Source organism: Meriones unguiculatus, chromosome 9, assembly GCF_030254825.1.
Source record: "Meriones unguiculatus strain TT.TT164.6M chromosome 9, Bangor_MerUng_6.1, whole genome shotgun sequence".
NCBI lineage: Eukaryota > Metazoa > Chordata > Mammalia > Rodentia > Muridae > Meriones > Meriones unguiculatus.
The window spans coordinates 107,851,378-107,871,747 of NC_083357.1; positions in this window are offsets into that span (position 1 = coordinate 107,851,378).

The following is a 20,370-nucleotide window of genomic DNA, read 5'->3' on the forward strand; positions in this document are numbered from 1 at the left end:
AAAAGGCTGAGAAAGAAATTAGGGAAACAACACCCTTCACAATAGCCACTAATAACATAAAGTACCTTGGTGTGACTCTAACCAAGCAAGTGAAAGACCTGTTTGAGAAAAACTTCAAGTCTCTGAAGAAAGAAATTGAAGAAGATATCAGAAGATGGAAAGATCTCCCGTGCTCATGGATTGGTAGGATTAACATTGTGAAAATGGCCATACTGCCAAAAGCAATCTACAGATTCAATGCAATTCCCATCAAAATACCAACTCAATTCTTTACAGACCTTGAAAAAAAGATTCTCAGCTTCATATGGAGAAACAAAAAACCCAGAATCTCCAAAACGATCCTGTACAACAACAGATCATCTGGAGGTATCTCCATTCCTGATCTCAAGCTGTACTACAGGGCAACAGTAATAAAAACTGCATGGTACTGGCATAGAAACAGAAAGGAGGATCAATGGAACCGCATAGAAGACCCAGAAATAAATCCACACACCTATGAATACTCGATATTCGACAAAGAAGCAAATTCCATTCAATGGAAAAAAGACAGCATCTTCAACAAATGGTGCTGGACCAACTGGATGTCTACATGCAGAAAAATGAAAATAGATCCATATTTATCACCCTGCACAAAACTAAAGTCAAAGTGGATCAAGGACCTCAACATAAAACCAGATACCCTAAATCAATTGGAAAAAAAAGTGGGTAACAGCCTAGAACTCATTGGCCCAGGAGACAACTTCCTGAACAGAACACCAACAGCACAGGCTCTAAGAGCAACAATCAATAAATGGGACCTCATGAAACTGAAAAGTTTCTGTAAAGCAAAGGATACCGTCATCAAAACAAAACGACTGCCTACAGATTGGGAAAGAATCTTCACTAACCCTTTATCTGACAGAGGACTAATATCCAGTATATACAAAGAACTAAAGAAGCTGAAAAGCAGCAATCCAAGTAATCCAATTAAAAAATGGGGAACAGAGCTAAACAGAGAATTCTCGACAGAGGAATATCGAATGGCAGAAAAACACTTAAAGAAATGCTCATCCTCATTAGCCATCAGGGAAATGCAAATCAAAACGACCCTGAGATATCACCTTACACCCATCAGAATGGCCAAGATGAAAAACTCAAGCGATAACACATGCTGGAGAGGTTGTGGAGAAAGGGGAACCCTGCTACACTGCTGGTGGGAATGTAAACTGGTACAACCACTCTGGAAAGCTATCTGGCGCTTTCTAAGACAAATAGGAATAGTGCTTCCTCCAGACCCAGCTATACCACTGCTAGGTATATACCCAAAGTTTGTTCAAGTACACAAAAAGGACACTTGCTCAACCATGTTTATAGCAGCTCTATTCGTACTAGCCAGAACTTGGAAACAACCCAGATGTCCATCAACGGTGGAATGGGTACAGAAATTGTGGTATTTTTATACAATGGAATACTACTCAGCAATCAAAAAGGAGGAAATCATGAAATTTGCAGGCAAATGGTGGGATCTAGAAAAGATCATTCTGAGTGAAATATCCCAGAAGGAGAAAGACAAACATGGGATATACTCACTTATATAGACCTATAAGATATGATAAACATAATGAAATCTATACACCTAAAAAAGATAATCAATTGAGCGGACATGGGGTAAGATGATCAATCCTCATTTAGAAAGACAGATGGGATGTGCATTGAACGTATGACAGGAGTCTACTGAGCGCATCTGAAAGACTCTAACTAGCAGTGTTTTCAAAGCAAAGACTCATGACCAAACCTTTGGCAGAGTACAGGGAATCATAAGAAAGAAGGGGAGTTAGTCTGATGGGGAAAGGATAGGAGCTCCACAAGGACCAAATATATCTGGGCACAGGGTCTTTTCTGAGACTGACATTCAACCAAGGACCATGTATGGATATAACCTAGAACCTCCACTCAGATGTAGCCTGTGGTAGCTCAGTAACCAATTGGTTTCCCAAAGTGAGGGGAACAGGGACTATTTCTAACAGGAACTCGAGGACTGGCTCTTTGGTCTCCCTACCCCCGAAGGAAGGAGCAGTCCTGTTAGGCCACAGAGGAGGGCTTTGCAGCCAGTCCTGAAGATACCTGATAAAACAGGATCAGATGAATGGGGAGGAGGTCCCCCCATCAGTGGACTTGGAAAGGGGCACGGTGGAGATGAGGGAGGGAGGGAGGGAGGGACTGGGAGGGAATGAGGGATCGGGACACGGCTGGGATACAGAGTTAATAAAATGTAACTGATAAAAAAAAATAAAATAAAATAAAAAAAAAGTCAAAAAAATATATAAATATAGTATATATTTGCCTTTCCTTTAAGGTTTTCATTACTTTGAAGGGTTCTTCTTTTTTTTGTGTTATGATGTATATTAGCCATGATTTGTTGGGAAACAACTTGTAATTGTTGATTATTGCATTATTTCATGAATTTTTTTCTTGTTTCTTCTTATTTGTGTTACCATTCTTATAATCTTTCAGGATTAAAATCGTCGCGCATTTTTGAAATAGAAATGAGATGGCTGCTTCCCATGGCACAAATTATCCTAGAGAAAGGAGTCGAGATACAAGTGAGCAAATATAGGCACAAAGGGGAATGTTCATAAAATTACAGTTCATTCAAACTGTCACTCAATATCAAAGTAACAAAATTTCTAAAGTATTTTATTCTTATAGAAAACTGTTCTTTGAAATTTTGACATTACACAATTTTCTGGTCAAAACCTTTTATTTATTTTATGAGATATTCACTGCCCAACATATTAAATAGAGGAAATTTAGAACTTGGCTAGTATTTCAAAGATTCTAGTAAATATTTATATTAGTCTATAAACTTTCTTGTTGTAAATATGTAATGACAGACATTAAAGTAAACCAATGTGAAAGATTAGTTTTATCCAAAGAGCAATAAACAGGAATGATGATACATATATTAAATGAACTGTGAAAGAATCGAAAGTGCATGTATTTTAAAGAAAATGTTAAAGACATTCTCATGTGATAAGAACATTTTTTGGTGACATGTTTTCTATAATCCCAGCTGCAGCTCTCTAGCAGTCATTTAGCATGGATGTGTAATTCCCTGAGAAACAAAACAGCAAATGAAAATTTCATTTTAATATTGCACAGGAGTAGCCAAAATTAGATTGCTAATTATAGATGCTCTAATTAGAAGTATGGCACCCCTATACATAAAACATGTTTTATAAAAATGTCAATGCATATTGTCATTTGGAGATGATCATTAGCAGAATATGATCCTCGATATAGATTTCAAATTTCTCTAATGCCACATAGAAATGCTAGGGAAAATATTGTAAAGTGTTATCAGGCTTTAGCTATTTTACTATTTACTGGAAGAAGCATAATACTAGTTCTCTGCATATTGTAAAACCTTATCCCTTGGTGGAAATCATTTAAATTCCACCCCTCCCAAAGTACATTTCAATTTTGGGCTTTATAATTAGCATTGCATTATATGCACATTTTCAGTAATCAAATTCTAACTTGTGGTACCAAACATCAATTTGTTTAGAAAGCATTGTTTATCGTGAATAGATCCCATGGGCAGCACACAACTTGAACAACATACCCAAACAGGCAAGAATAGCCTATAGGGAAATTTAAAGCTTTATTGTTCTTATACTACCATATTATAATACTATGGTTTGTGCAATACTCACTTATAATTTATGTTGCCCCTGCCTGTTTAAAGCTTTAATTGAGAGTGAACTCTTGGGATAATGTCTGACTTAGATGAGATTTATATTAAACTGGAAAGCTAAAACGTAAAGTCCTCTGATAATATTTTTGGCCCAAGTATGTTAACAATTAGCTTAAATCTATGTGCTACTATGAGAAATGTGCATTCAGTATATATCTAATTTATCTAAAATCGAAAAATAAATGAGTAAAAAGAATGTACAGATCAGGCAGAGCCCACACAATCAGTTATTGGAAATGATTACCTTCGTGCCATTTCTAAGGAAATTGCTTATTAGAAGACAATGAGAAAAAGTACCAGATGCAAATCAAAATACAAAATGCTGCAGCAGTGGGAGCTGCAAGTCTACTTACCAGAAGAAAGGTAGGTTTTTTTGTTTTGTTTTGTTTTTATGATGACGAACACCATGGAAAGGAATCTGCAAATAAAAACAAACAATCTGATTTATTAATTTTAAGTTATCTATAAATATTAAGTGACTTTCCTATGTCATGGATAACCAGTGATCATAACTAGTATTAAAGTATGTGTACATATGTATGGAATTTTTCAGTTTTGAATGGTTATCGCTTTGAGATGGATTCTCATTTAGTGTGGAGCCTTGCATCCATGTTAACCCTGGAACCCCTCTAGCTCAAGCACATATAGGTACTGTGTATGCTGCCACAGTCTGTGAACTTGTAAGTGCATTGGTCCCTCGAGTTCTTTCTACTTTACTTTTCAGAGGTCTTTGAGCCCTGAGGGTAGGGATTTGGTGGAGACATGGCCATTAAAGATTGAGTATCCCCAGTTTTCCCACTCTCTGCACAGAGCCCAACTGTGAGTCTAAGTATTTGTTCATGTCTGATACAGGAGTAAGCCTCTTTGATGATGACTGAGCAAGACATTGATTTATGAGTATAGCAGAATGCCATTACATTATGAGTACAGCAGATTGCCAAGAGTCATTTTTTAACAATGTTTACTTACCAAAATAGAAGTATTGGTTTTCCCCTTGATTCCTGACCTCTCTATTCTCACTTTCTTGAACATCTCAGGGGTATTAGGGATGGGTTGAATTCATGGTCTTGGTAATAAATCTACTCAGATATTTTTTGATGACTCCTAAAAGCTTTTTTTTCCACTACTGTACTACTGCAAATTTCAGGCAGTTTGCACCTGAAGATTGAAGGTGTGCAGCTGAATTGGTGTTTATCTTTCTCCATTGAGCATGCAGAGTATCATCCATGCCCATGGAAAATATTAAATAGGAATGAAGGCTCTAGGTAGTTACCAGCTTGACTCATCCATGTTCAGTTAGTTGTATAGATTCTTTCTTCAGCAATAGGGTCTTGCTACCAGATTGTGGAGAGTAACCACTAGTATTGCCAACAGCTTGTATTGCTTGTGAATTCCTATGAACCACTTTTGGCCAAAAGCTTGATTAGAGGTAATCTACTCTCAATACTGGAGCTTCAATGGGTGACAAATGTCATTTTGGGTCTTGACCTCCATAGTTATTTTATTATTTCTTTTAGATCACCTTCATATATGTAGATATTCCAGAAACTTCAACTGTGTTAATTTTCCACTAGACCCCCCCCCACTAGCCTTTAAGTTTTGCTTGTCATCCCTGCATTCTCTTACTCACCCTGTCTTACCTCTCTCCCTGTTTGATACTCAGTTCTATTACCTGTCCTTCTTTGTACATCCATAACTATTCTTTTTATCCTACTTATGGTAATAATATCCCCTGTCCTTTATTCTATACCTTGCCTTTCTGGTTATAAGGATTCTATCCTGCTTATTGAAAACTTAACAGTTAACACACTGACAGGTTTAAAATGGAAGAAATGTGTTTGACCATTATACAGAATTTAAAATGTAATGAATAATTTCAGAGGCCTTAAAATTATATTCCTTTCCAGGGTGTTTGGTCTTGCACTGTTGCCATTCCAACTATTAACACTATTAGCTAATAATTAGAATGATTATCTGCCACTTCCTTCCACCTCACAGGATACTAAAATTTGAATTCCTAAGCTTGATTGATATCAAATGGCAATAGCTAGCAAGAAACTATAAATATCCTATTGTTTATTTACTTTACAATTGCCTATTAAGAATCTATGAATCTTTAGTTATCTTCACATTTAAAAGGCATATGTATTTTAGTTAATGTAGCTATAAGCATTAAATAGTTTCATTTTGCATTGAATTGGTCAGATACACATTTAGGATAATATGAAAGAAACTCATGGAATAAAGATATCTGGGGTAGAAAATAAGAGATAAAAACAAAAAAAAAACATTTTGTCTCATTTAGAGTTCTATGAATAAACACAATTTCTGAGATAATGGATGTGACTATATGAGGATACTAAAGAATGATCATAATTGAGAATGTATTTCCATGTCAGATATTTACAATCTAAAATTGTTACAGTTTAAAAGTGTAGTATACATTACTTATATTTCTTTTTTAAATTAATTAATTAATTATTGTTATTCTTTATTAATTTTGTATTCAGGCTGTAGCTCCCTCCTCCTCTTGTCCTAGCACCATCCACCCTCCCTTTTCTCCCCCTGTGCTCTTTCCCTAGCCCCCTGATAGGAGAAGACCTCCAGACCTTCTGTCTGATCCTAGCCTATCAGGTCTCATTAAGGCTGGCTACATCATCTTCCTCTGTGGCCTGCCAAGGCTGTCCCAACTCCCAGGGAGAAATGATCAAAGAGCCAGCTACTGAGTTCATGTTAGAGACAACTCCTGTTCCCCTTACTAGGAAAAACACTTAAAAACTGAGAAGCAAATGGGCTTCCTCTGTATAGGGAGTCTAGGTCCTCTCCATGCATGGTCCTTGTTTAGAGTATTAGTCTCTGAAGGTCCTCTTGGACCCAGGATTTTTGACTCTGATAGTCTCCTTGTGAAGATCCTGTCTCCTTCAGGTCTTTCTATCTCCTTCTTCTTCCATAAGTTTTCCTGAACTCTCTCCAAATTTGTCTATGATTCTCAGTATCTCCTTCCATACCCAGATGGGTGGAGTCTTTCAGAGGCTTCCTGTGGAAGGCTCCTGTCCGGTTCCTTGTCTCTCCTATTTCCTATGTCTATCCTGTTTGTCCTTCTGAGTGAGGTTTCAGCCTCTTCCCTAGAATCTTCCTTGTTGTGGATTATTAAAAATTATAAAAGTATACATAAATTTGTCAGAAATTTGAAAAGTAGTTTTGATTTGAAAAGAAGTGGAGTATTAAGGAGTGAACATAATCAAAACATATACTGTGAACCTATAGAAATAAAAATGTGTTAAAAAGTATAAAATATACTAACATAGAAATGTATTTGCAACATTTCAAAACAGATTCTGAGGCTCACAGCCAAACACTGGTCAATACATAGGGAGTCTTGGGAAATAGTAGGAGGAAAGAGTAAAGGACCTGGAAGTAACAAGAGCTCTACTAGAAAAACAATAGAGCCAAATATTCAGAGTACAGAGGGACTGGCTCAGACTGAAACGTCAACCAAGAATCCTAAATGAACTGGACTTGGGACCCCTACAAAGATGTAGCAGATGGGCAGCTTAGGGATCCTGTGGATCCTCTAGTGAAGAAGTGGGGATTGCATCTGACAAGGACTGACAGTATATTTATTTTATTTATTTATTTTTGTATTAATCAAGTCATTTGTATTAATTAAGTCATTCACTTTGTATAACAGCTGTAGCCCCCCCCTCTTTCCCTCCCATACCCACCCTCCCTCCCTCATCTCCTCCCTGCCCCCTTCCAAGTCCCCTGATAGAGGAGGTCCTTGTCCCCTTCCATCTGACCCTAGCTTATCTGGTATCTTCAGGACTGGCTGCAATGTGTTAATCTGTGATCTAGAAAGGCTATTCCTCCCTCGGGGGTGGGGGAAGGTCAAAGAACCAGTCATTGAGTTCATGTCAAAAATAGTTCCTGTTCCCCTTACTAGGCTACCCCCTTGGAAACTGAGCTACCATGGGCTACAATCCGAGCAGAGGTTCTAGGTTATATCCATACATGATCCATGGTTGGAGCAACAGTCTCATAGAAGACCCCTGTGCCCTGATACATTTGGTCCTTGTAGAGCTCTTGTCCACTCCAGGTCATTCTAACACCCCCTTCTTTCATATGATTCCCTGAACTCTGCCCAAGGTTTGGTTATGAGTCTCAGCATCTGCTTTGATACACTGCAAGGTAAAGACTTTCAGAGGCCCTCTGAGGTAGGCTCCTGTCTTGTTACTTGTTTTCTTCTACTTCCATTGTCCATCCCTTTGTCTTTCTAAGTGAGGGTTGATTATGAGTTTTGCAGGCAAACGGGGTATCTAGAAAAGATCATCCTGAGTGAGGTATGCCAGGAGCAGAAAGACACACATGGTATATGCTTACTTATAAGTGGGTACTAAACCTATAAGATAGGATAAACATACTAAAATCTGTACACCTAAAGAAGATAAACAAGAAAGAAGACCCTGAGTAAGCTGATCATTCCTCAATGACAGTGTTTTTATCACTTTCTCTTGGAAGGACTGCCTTGATATGACACAGGGAAAGAGGACACATTCAGTCTTGATTCAACTTGATAAGCTGGGGTGGATGGGAAAGAGAGCTCTCTTTTTCTTTTTTTATTATTATTATTAATTACACTTTATTCATTTTGTATTCCCCCATTAGCCCCTCCCTCCTCCCCTGTCGACCCCACCCTTCCTCCCCTTTCTGCATGCATGCACCTCCCCAAGTCCGCTGATAGGGGAGGTCCTCCTCTCCTTCCTTCTGATCTTAGTCTATCAGATCACATCAGGAATGGCTGCATTGTCTTCTTCTGTGGCCTCTTAAGGCTGCTCCCCCCTCAGGGGGAGGTGATCAAAGAACAGGCCAATCAGATTGTGTCAGAGGCAGTCCCTATTCCCATTACTAGGTAACCCACTTGGACACTGAACTGCCATGGGCTACATCTGTGAAGGGGTTCTAGGTTATCTCCATGAATAGTCCTTGGTTGGAGTATGAGTCTCTGGGAAGTTCCCTGTGTTCAAATTTTCTTGTTCTGTTTCTCTCCTTGTGGAGTTCCTGTCCTCTCCAGCTCTTGTTATTTCCCACTTCTTACATAAAATTCCATTCACTCTGCCCGACAGTTGGCCATCAGGCTCAGCATCTGCTTTGATAGTCTGCAGGGCAGAGGCTTTCAGAGGCCCAATGTGGCAGGTTCCTAGGTTGTTTCCTGTTTTCTTCTGGATTTCAGAGGCCCTCTGTAGCAGGTTCCTAGGTTGTTTCCTGTATTCTTCTTCTTCTGATGTCCAGTTCATATTTAGGTACATAAAATAAGGTGACGTGGTAAAATTCTTGGAAAAATATCTCATTTTTAAAACATTCGAATATTGATACATACTGAAAATTCTATGTATTAATAGACTCAATGATATTTGTTTTTATTAGCAAAATTAGCTGACCCTTTGATAGCTGACTTAGATGGTCTAATAAAACTTAGCATTATTGGTGGTTTCTGGTTCAGGTTTGGGTTAACTGACTAAAACAATTTTATGTTCATAATTTCTATGTTTCTCAATACGGTAACTAAACCATTCAAAGTCTTTAAAGCCAATATTTCCTTGAAAGTTTTAATTTCTTTCCATTGCCTTGGTTTGAGTTTTGGCCTCCTTCCTTGATGTATATCACATGGAGCTCTACTATAATCAAAGGTATGTTTGTTTTACCACTTTCTCTTTATCTTAGAGTCTTATATATGCATCGTAGTGTGTTTGTATTGCTGACTTTCTTTGTCTTCCTCTTATTCTCTTGAAATATGCATATATGTTTATGTCAAATCTCTAGTAGGTGATTGCTTCAGAAATCACTCAAATTAAATGCAAGATACCAGTAGTCATATTCAATGAAGAATGTTTTAAGTGACTGTTGAGGCATCATGTAGTTGGATGACATCATTCATAGTAGTATGTATAGCATCATGTGAGAATGATAATTATTCTATTGAGATGGTCATAATACATGTGACTATTTTCAGATGATACTCTACTAAATGAAAACTGGTCAATGGATATAAATTATTAATATTAGCTAAAGGTTACATGTGAGAGTGAGTTTGCTTTAGATCTGTGGATTAGATCATTACTATGTTGGAAGACACACATAGCTGTGTGGCAATTAGAGTCCTAAATACTAATAGCATAGAATCATAAATATTTAAATATTCACTGATCACATTTTACAGTCAACCATGGCATTGAACATGGAATTACATGATGAAAATTCTTGATGAAAGTGTACACATAGAATATGTAAAAATTTCTATTTTCTTGTGTCACAAGTTTCACAAAAGAGCTACAAGATTGATAATATTTTCTGTGAGGATTGCTTTTGATGCCTGGGGAAGCCATCAACTAACAGTGAATGCAGTAGAAACGATTAACCTCTTTTCCCCATCAGCAGAGAAACAGATATAGAAGCTGAGGCGATGCTAGTTGCTTGTATTTAATCATAGCATTGTAACACAGAATGTCTTTTCATTCCTGTGGAACACAGTCTCTCATAGTTTTCATCATTTCACTGTCAAGAAAAAATATTGAATGCTAAGACAAAATAAATATTTGGAGAGTCAGTAATGGTTTGTAGAGTGTGAAGCATCATACTCCACAAGGCATGTTCAGCCTTGTTTCTGAATTTCAGGAATTGGGAGATGTGAATGATGTATTGAGTCCATCACACACACACACACACACACACACACACACACACACACACACACACGAATTACACTAAGAATACAAGTTACCAGGACTTAACTGTTCCTTCGAAGCCAAAGAAACAAATGAGTGCAATAAGCAGTGGGATTTTAGAAATGTACAAGGGAAGTTCTTTAAGAACTACTGTTGATGACCATTCGATCATGGTGTCCCTCGGGAGTCTAAATAGTAGTTTAAATTGCTCAACCATGTTCGTAGCATCTTTATTTGTAATAGCCGGAATCTGGAAACAACCCACATGTTCCTCAGCTGAAAAATGGATACAGAAATTGTGGTAAATTTACACAATGGAATACTACTCAGCAATTAAATACAGGGAAATCATGAAATTTGCAGACAAATGGATGGAACTAGAAAAGATAATCCTGAATGAGGTATTCCGGAAGCAGAAACACACATGATATACATACAATATAGAATAAACATACTAAAATCTGTACACCTAAAGAGGCTAAGCAAGAATAAGGACCCTGGGTAAGATGATCAACCCTCACTCAGAAAGACAAATGCGGTGGGCATTGGAAAAAAAGAGAAAACAGGAAAAAGGACAGAAGCCTACCACAGAGGACCTCTCAAAGACTCTACCCAGTAGTGTATCAAAGTAGATGCTGATACTCATTACCAAACTTTTGCAGAGTGCAGGGAATGTTATGAAAGAAGGGGGAAATAGTCAAACCAAGAGAGGACAGGAGCTCTACAAGGAGACCAACAGAACTAAAAAAATCTGGGCCCAGGGTCTTTTCTGAGACTGAAAGTCCAACCAAGGACCATCCATGGAGATAACCTAGAACCCCTGCACAAATGTAGCCCATGCCTGCTCAGTCTCCAAGTGGGTGCCCTAGTAAGCAAAACAGAGACTGTCTCTGACATGAATTCAGTGGCTGGTTCTTTGATCACCTCCTCTTGATGGGGGAGCAGCCTTAGCAGGCAACAGAGAAAGACAATTCAGCCAGTCCTGATGAGACCTCATAGGCTAGGGTCATAGGGAAGTGTAGGAGAACCTCCCCAATCAGTGGAATTGGAGAGGGGCATGAGAGGAGATTAAGAAGGGAGGAGGTTAAAGCTGGGGTACAAAGTGAATAAACTGTAATTTATAAAATAAATAAATAAATAAATTTAAAAAAAGAGAAAATTCAGAGGGCTCAATCAATAAAATGCTCTGATTCCTGCTAACTACTGAACCATTTTGGAAACAAATACTGAAGGATAAGGATGTATGAGACATTACTTTTCAAATGCAATCAATGGTGTTGTAATTAATTACTCCACTTTTTCTCCAAACTTATGTATTATAATTCATGTTGTTTACTCAGTGATGAGGAAAAGAGGATTATCAGACAATTGCAAACAACTGAACTCAAAGTTCTCTGATAAGAAACATTTACTGACAGTACCCAGTTGTCACTCCAAAATGTTATCAACGTTTGGCAAGAAATGGCGTAAAGGTTTATAGAGATATACTGGACAAATTGAAACTTCAGAAATCAATTAAATGCACCTTAAGTTGCTGATGTATAGTGATGAGCAAAGATAGGATGATTTGTTAATCATTGCTTAATAAAAATTATTTAAAATCTACAAATTTAACTGATATACGAAGGTAATGCTTTGGGAAGGATCACAGACCTAACTGTATATGTCAACCTCTTAAATACACAATTCCAAATACAGTGAAAGTTTTGGGACAGGATATTTAGTTCGGGAATATCTTAGGATATATCAGGCTGTTCAGCTGATATAAACATTGAATAGGAGCTCTACTTTTAAAATGACAAAGCTTATGGATCATGAAACTCAGAAAGTAAAGAAAGGAAATGAAGAGACTCCCTTGAAGACATTATTACTCTGAAAAGATGGGTCAGATATTAAGAGCCCAGAATGCTCATTTAAAGGATATCCTTTTGGTTCTAAGCATCTACTTTGGGCAATACACAAAGCTTGAGTTCCAGCTAAGAGTATAAGATTCTAGAAATTAGTACACACACACACACACACACACACACACACATACACATATACGAAGTAAAGGTTTGTAAAATATAATGCAATCCAAAGTAGATTTCACTTTCTTTTAAGATTGAAGCAATGCCTGCCTACTAGGATAATAAATTAATAAACCAGAAGTAAGTCCAGGGATATTATTTTTCTCTGTCCTAAATCTTACCTGTTTTACTAACAGGTTATTTGGCAGAGTCTATTCTTCATTGCTCTTACTGTATGGAAATGTAATGGAATAAAATGGTATTCCAATGATTTCAAACATTCAGGATTCCTATTATGTAAGTAATTTGTCATTGAGGCACTTACTGTTCCAAGTGCAGACATAGGAAGAGAGAAATGATATCTGTCATTTTCTTTTAAAATCGTCACATAGTTTATGAAACTGGTTGGCCAAAATTACTCTGAATAAACCTGAAATGATTCTTTTTCTGATTCTTTGATGGTCTTGGCTTTCAAAATCAGGACTTTATGCAAAATAGAATACCCTTAAACCACTGAAATATGACAAAAACCCTGGATTTTATGAATTATATAACACAGCATATAATAAATATTATTATTGGATAACATTTGAAGTGATATTTCAGTTTCAGTGTTTTGAAACACAAAACCATGGAGATAAAGGCTTATTTTTATTTTGGAATTATTAGGTGAAGGTGGACAAAGAGCCTTCTGCTCTTAGAGGAGACATGGCTTTTACAGATGCAACTATACTTCATATGTTATTAAACATGATTTAAGTTCTGATTGCTCCTTCACTGATTTAACAACCAACATTAACTAATGTTGGAAGTACAGTTTTCACCAAAAGTGTACTATGCAATTTTTCAAAGCTAATACAGGAATCTAGTTTTCTGAGAGCTTGCCCACTCCATTTCTGCTAGTGGCCTTGTTTCCTGCTGGGGGTTGGAATTATGCCTGGAGAATGAAGCAAGTAAGCAACAGGAAACAGTAATGACAGTGGTAAGATATGAAATGACAGAGATTTTAGGGCAAATATCCAAGTAGCATGTGGTGCTGAGGGGGAGCTATTGTCTTGCCTTTTCTCAAATTATTTTAGTTTTCCTGTAAAAGGTATTGATCCACAAATACTGTGATTTGGGAGTTCTTTTCATTTTCCCATTGAAGTAAAAAATGATGATAGAAATTTAAGAAGTTGACTTTTGTCAAAGGACTTTAATATTACTATGCTTCAATACTGTATTATTTCAAAAGTAGATATAACTTACTATTAAGTAAGTAATGGTAGAATAAATGGGTCATATTGCTCTTGGTAACTCATTTTTGTTATAATTTCTTTCATTTTACTAGATAGACACCTCCTTTACAAGAGGTAGTTTATCCATTTTATTATTTCCTTAAAATGTAGACAAGAATTATTCAATGACTTAATTTGATTTTTTAAATTTAGTTTTAATTATATATTTAATTATTTATTATTACAATTTATTCACTTTGTAGCCCTCTTCCTCATTTCCTCCCAGTCCCACTACTCTCCCTCTTACCCCTCCCCCATATACCCTTTCCCTAGTCCCCTTATTGGGGAGGACCTACACCCCTTCTCTCTGATCCTAGCTTATCAGGTCTCATCAAGGCTGGTTACATCATCTTCCACTGTGGCCTAGCAAGGCTGCAACTCCAGGGGGAGGTGATCAAAGAGCCAGTTACTGAGTTCATGCCAGAGATATCCCCTGTTCCCCTTATTCGGACACACACTTGGAAATTGAGAAGCTAATGGGCTTTCTTTGAACAGAGGGTCTAGGTCCTCTCCATGCATGGTCCTTGGTAGGAGTATTGGTCTCTGCAGGCCCTCCTGGGCCCAGGATTTTTGGATTCAGTGGTCTCCTTGTAAAAATCCTGTCCCCTCCTGGTCTTTCTAAAGACCCTCTTCTTCCAGAAAGGGTTCTAGCACTCTGCCCAAAGTTTGCCCTAGTTTCAGTATCTCCTTTCGATACTCTGATGGGTTGAGTGTTTCAGAGGTCCTCAGTAGAGGTTTCCTGTCCTCCACATTCAGAATGGAAAACAGGATAAAAATCAGAAGTAGGAGCAAACAATGAATTTGATTTTAATTCTAGTAAATTTTGTATTTTATTGACATCCATGAAACAGGTTACTTGATTCAGGTGGTCTTGTTCTAAAAGAGAAATTCTTATTTAAGGGTTTTTTTTCTGGACTTGATTTTGACCTTACAGTGTATTCTATTGAATTGATTCTGGAGATGAGCCAATTTGACTGGTCATTTAAAATGTGTCATCAGCTGAGGATTTCATATTTCTTCATGAAATTATGTAAGTTTTCAACAATTCTTTAAAAAAAGTGAATGATGTTTTTGCTGTTAAGCTAAGTTACTAACAAATTAACTTCACTAAACAGGAAGAGGATAATTGCTTTCACTTTCATTCAACTCTATAGCATATATTATGCAGTGGGCTGCATACAGCATGCTTCAAAGGAAGTCATGAATGTAAAAATCTTTCTTCTTATCCTTCAAGCAAAGGTTATCTTTCATTTGTTACCTACATGCCATAGTCAATCTCTTTTTTCATTTACAAATTTCAAGTGAGAGAAGGCTCTATTTTCAGCATGAAAATCTTTTATTTATGAGTTCTTATAATTTCAGTCCATCATTAAAGTCTCACTACTCCTATCTGAAATAAGTTCAGGAACAAACATAAAACTACTACTTCAATCTAACACAAGATGGTTAAAAATTACACTGATTTGAACATGAAGAGCTATATTTTGGAACAGCGGGAAAGAACAGTTCCTTAAATGCTACATGAGGCAAAACAAAACAAATCAGTCCTCCAGAAAGTAATATATAAAACACTTTACAGCAAATGTAATTCCCAGAGAAGAATCCAAGAAGATAAAACAGCCACTAGTGACTGATCTTAGTCTACAAATTATATCAAATATCTTGTAAAGTTGAACATTGAAAGATTACTTTCAAGTTACATTATTATATTCAAAATTAATATGAAAGTATCAAAATACCTTAGATTATAATGTGTTCAAACAAATTAAAGAGGATACATGTGTGTGCTGTTTGTATGTGTGTTTGTATGAATTTACATGGTTGTTTGTTGGAAGAACTCATGAATAAAAACGTGAAAATTGATCTTGGAAAAATAAAAGACATATAAAACTTAAAAGAATCTGAAACTAATAAGGAACATTTAAAAGGCTTAATTTTTTCCATCCATCTTAACCATTTCTATTTCTTTCATGAAATAAGAAATACACACACACACACACACACACTCACACACACACATATATATATATGAATTTCAGACTCATAGGAAATATTTTAATTTATTTGACAATGAGATAAACATAAATAACACAAACAAAAAAGTCACAGATTACATAATGGGAAACACATGTCAACATCTCTGAGGAATTGCAACCTTCTCCCGAAAGTGGCACCATAGCCCTCAGCTTAGATCTCTATCAGCGAAATTTTTCTCTAACAGTCGGAAGGAATGTCATTCATATACAGTTTATACAGGGAGTATTCTTGGGGCTTCTGGTATGTCTGTGTATTAGATACTGTTATCTTGCTAAGATAAAACTTTATGATCAAGGCAACTTATTGAAGAAAGTTTTCATTTAAACATATAGGTTCAAAGAGTCCAAAATGCATCTAAAAGCTAAGATCTGATATCTTATGTCTCTGACAACAAACCAATTCTGAATGTTTCCTGGTTTTAAAAACTCAAGGCTTACCCCCAGCGAAATAATTCTTTCAACAATATGAAGCATCCCAAACCTCGAAGTGCTATCAAATGGAAACCATGTATCTCCATATCCCAAGGTGATGGAGGGTCTTTCTTTCAAACCAGGGCACCTGGTTTATGATCTTCTTTACACATTTCGTAACATGTAACACAGGCCAGAGATACTAATGTAGGACAGTCCTAGTGGATAATGAGTCCTCTTGCAGAAAATGACAAATTCCTTGATTTAAGAAATAAAAGTACAAGAAAATGTAGGAATGTTGTGTTGTAGAATACTTAAAATGCTTCTGATATAACTAAATAAACATGCATACACAAATATGAAACGATGTTTGTTTCTGGGTAGGAGTGTGTGTGTGTGTGTGTGTGTGTGTGTGTGTGTGTGTGTAAGACAGAGGTCATCATTTGTAGCCTTCTACTTTGTTTGATGATGCAGGGTCTCTGTAATTACAGAGACTTGGGAATTACCAACTGCAATATGTGAACAGATCAAGGAACTCAGGAAGCCTGTTCCATTTTTCCTCACTACAGATATTACAAGCATATAATGCTATTACCTTCCCCTAACCTTGCGCCCAAACAATCTGTCCCCAATCTCTCTAGACTTTATTACAAATTTTAGTAACCACTATTTTATTTACTACTTCTATTAAACCCACTGGTATAGACTTCGTATATGAGAACTATCTATACTTCTACAAATATATGTACCAATATCCTTCAGGCCTCTTCTCTATTTTAAGCATTTTCAAGAAAATATTAATATGCAAATCATGAATAGAATATTCAATTTCCACATGGAGTAAAGCGCTATCACTAAGTCAACTGACAAAACGTAAAAATCTACCAATGAAATATAACATCCCTGATGAGTAAGAGGGGCAGGTAGGAGAGATAAAACTCAGGAGTCTGCTGCCTAATGCATTAGTCATTCTTTCTGTTGCCCAGGGATCCACCTACAGGAATATTGCTCATATAAAATATTCTTCATTAATTAAGGACTCTCTTCTGTATCTCCCTTTCCTTTTAAACACAGCATTTATTGAACAGCTTATAAGCTATATCATAAGTGTTATTGTATAGAACAGAGTTTTAAAACTCTCAATCTATATAAAAACTTATATAGACAGGGTCCGCTCTCTAGATTAGTTTCTTTAGATGTTCAGGGTTTTAGTAGGTTTATCCAATGTTATATGTCTATATGAGTGAGTATATACCGTGTGTGTCTTTCTGCTTCTGGGACAGCTCACTCAGGATGATCCTTTCCAAGTCCTACCATTTACTTGCAAATTTCACGATTTCCTTATATTTCATTGCATGGTAATACTGAGGGGAGGAGGGCGGGGCTTATGGGGGGATACAAAGTGAATAAACTAATTAATAAAAAATAAAAAATAAAAAGATAAAAAACCTTATATAGAGAGGTTCTTGCAATCAGCAAATAAAGAAAGGGCATAGAAAATTCAAATTGTATTTCAAATGATCTTTAAAAAGTTTAAATATTACAAAATATATATTTTCATGAGAGCATGTTAAATTAAAGAGCATAGAAGATCATAATACATAATATCAGTGATAGTCGAATGGGTAAACTGCCATCTTTTATGACAGCCTAAGAGGAACACAAGATCCCCACACCCCTTTTGCCAAATGTGCATGAACAGAATCAACCCAAAAAGTCTAAAAGAAGTACAGCATATAAAATAACTTAACTGTGAGCTTCAGAAATGGCAAGGTCCATCAATGGATAAATTTACTTAACATATATGTATGTGTGTTTGTATGTATATACATATACATACAAACACACATATTTTAGGAAGTGTTTACAGTAGTAGTAGTCCAAATTGTTTTTTGTAAATATCTTCAGTGTTAAATTTTCTATGGCACATTTTCACTTCTAACTTTCTCATCCAAAACAGCTGCAACATGGAAACTTCCTTATGCATAACAGATTTATCATGTTTATTTCTGTCAGTATAGAGGGTGTGTGGATATATTGAGAATAATTTTAAATTCTTTAAGTAAGATGTATATGAAAGTAATGTATAATAACGTATACAGTGAGAAACAGGCAAATGAAACAAAGAAAACTAGAGCAAAATAAATCTTTGTTCAATATACTGAGTCTATTTATTGTGCACAGTACAGATATATATTTAAGGCCAACATCTTGTGTTTGCAGAACACATCTTGGTATTTGTGCATAGAAAAGACTGATTTTTTTCTATATCACCAGCTAGTAATTGCCCATAGTTCTGTCTACTTTCATTTCTCTAAACTTGAATAATTTCTAAATGTATTACAAATGTTTATTCTTATACCCATAAATAATAGTAACTCTCATTTCTCAAAAAGAAGGATTTTTTTTCCTACAGACAGAAACTCAAAAAAATAAACTTGCTAAAAATAGTAAAGAACTAACTATAGTGTATTCACGTCCAATTGATATATGTAAAAAGCATCTGCCAGTTGAATGCTGCAGAACAGAAAATGAAAAGAAAATTAAGAGAAGAGGCCCAGGAAATATGTGATGAGGTGATGCCTTCTCTATATGTCAAGAAAGTGGTCTCCATGGAATGTCAGCTATATATTTGCCTAAACAAGACCTAAATAATGACATCCTTAAATAACATGTTTATGTTTATCTAGCGAACTTACAAGGCCCCTCACTTTGATGAGCAACTGTAAACATTCTCTATTTCTGAAGTATAAACTATTCTTCTGAATATTTTGGCCTTGCAATTTTGCATATCCCTCACTACTCCATTGATCTAAACTCCAGTTGAGAGCCTCAGCATTTGGATCAGTGGTGGAGCTCTTGTCTAATTGGCTGGAGCCCCATAGATTCATCTCCAGTACCATATACAGCAACATAAAAGGTCATTTTCAGTTCTTCAGAGTTTAAATTGATACTGTGCTCAATATCAGAAATAGTAACATAAAAATTGAAGCCAAAGGAATTTTAAAGTCAATTGCAAATAGAAGTCAGATGAAGACTAATTTCAATAACCCTTAAAATTTAAGTAGAACCTCAGTATTCCAATCCATGGTTTTACTGGGATTTTGACTGTCTTAATTTTGTGCAAGCTTTGAGCATGTATCCATAGCCACTATCAGTTCATACCGGTTGAGCTGGCTGGAACAAAGTTCCAGCTTTTGCCTGAGTGATTACAACGGATCCAGATATTTTGATTATGCACCTATAAACAGGCAATGGTAAGTGGATTCAGTGAGTCTATAAAAATACAACAAAACAAAACAAAACAAACCCAGAAATTTGAAAGAAATGGCAAGGTAAAAAAAATAAATTATTTCATGTGAGGGAATTAGAATTTGGGTTTTATCCTGTATGCATGCTATTTTATTAAAAAAATAAAAAGAATGCTATTTAACTGGAAATAAAAATGAGCATGGATTGAGCCTTATTTAGTGGATAAAGAAAATTTTTATATTCTGTACAAGTTTACACTAATGAACTTAAGTTCTAAGGAATGAAAACTACAACTGGAATACAAATGAATAACTAATAAACATATCAAATCAAAATTTCTGCATGTAGTTATTAAGATTCATACCGATTAAAAATTTACCACCTTCTACAAAATTTAATTAGTTTTGATGTAAAGTAGTTAAGAATATTCAACATAGACTCAGATGTTTTATGCATTTATTTCAATAGTAGTAAAAATTACTACGGAAAAGGAAAATAATAAAAGAGTTGATTTCTTCTTTCAAAACCTAAGATAAAGACGGCTGCTGCAAAATAAAGGCTGTCCATTATTACATTTTGTCATTAATGCAAATATTCTTTGCAATCACTTTAAAAACAGACCCTAGTTTATTAACACTTAGAATGTAGAAATGTTTTCTCTAAATCATATTGTTGCGGAATTATGCTGGAAGTACTCACTCATAATCTTTTCCTGTAACCAGAGTGAAATCAGATAGGAACACAGCTCACTCTAAAGATAAGACGACAAATGTGAGAGTAATTAAAAAATGAGCACAGGATGAGAACACTGCAACTTTTGTCTAAGAAATACGTTTTTTTCATCCTACAAGGTAGAAATTGTGGACTGAGTCAATGCGAGAGCCTCTTTTCATGACCTAGAGAGACCGTTATAGCACGGCTTCCTCA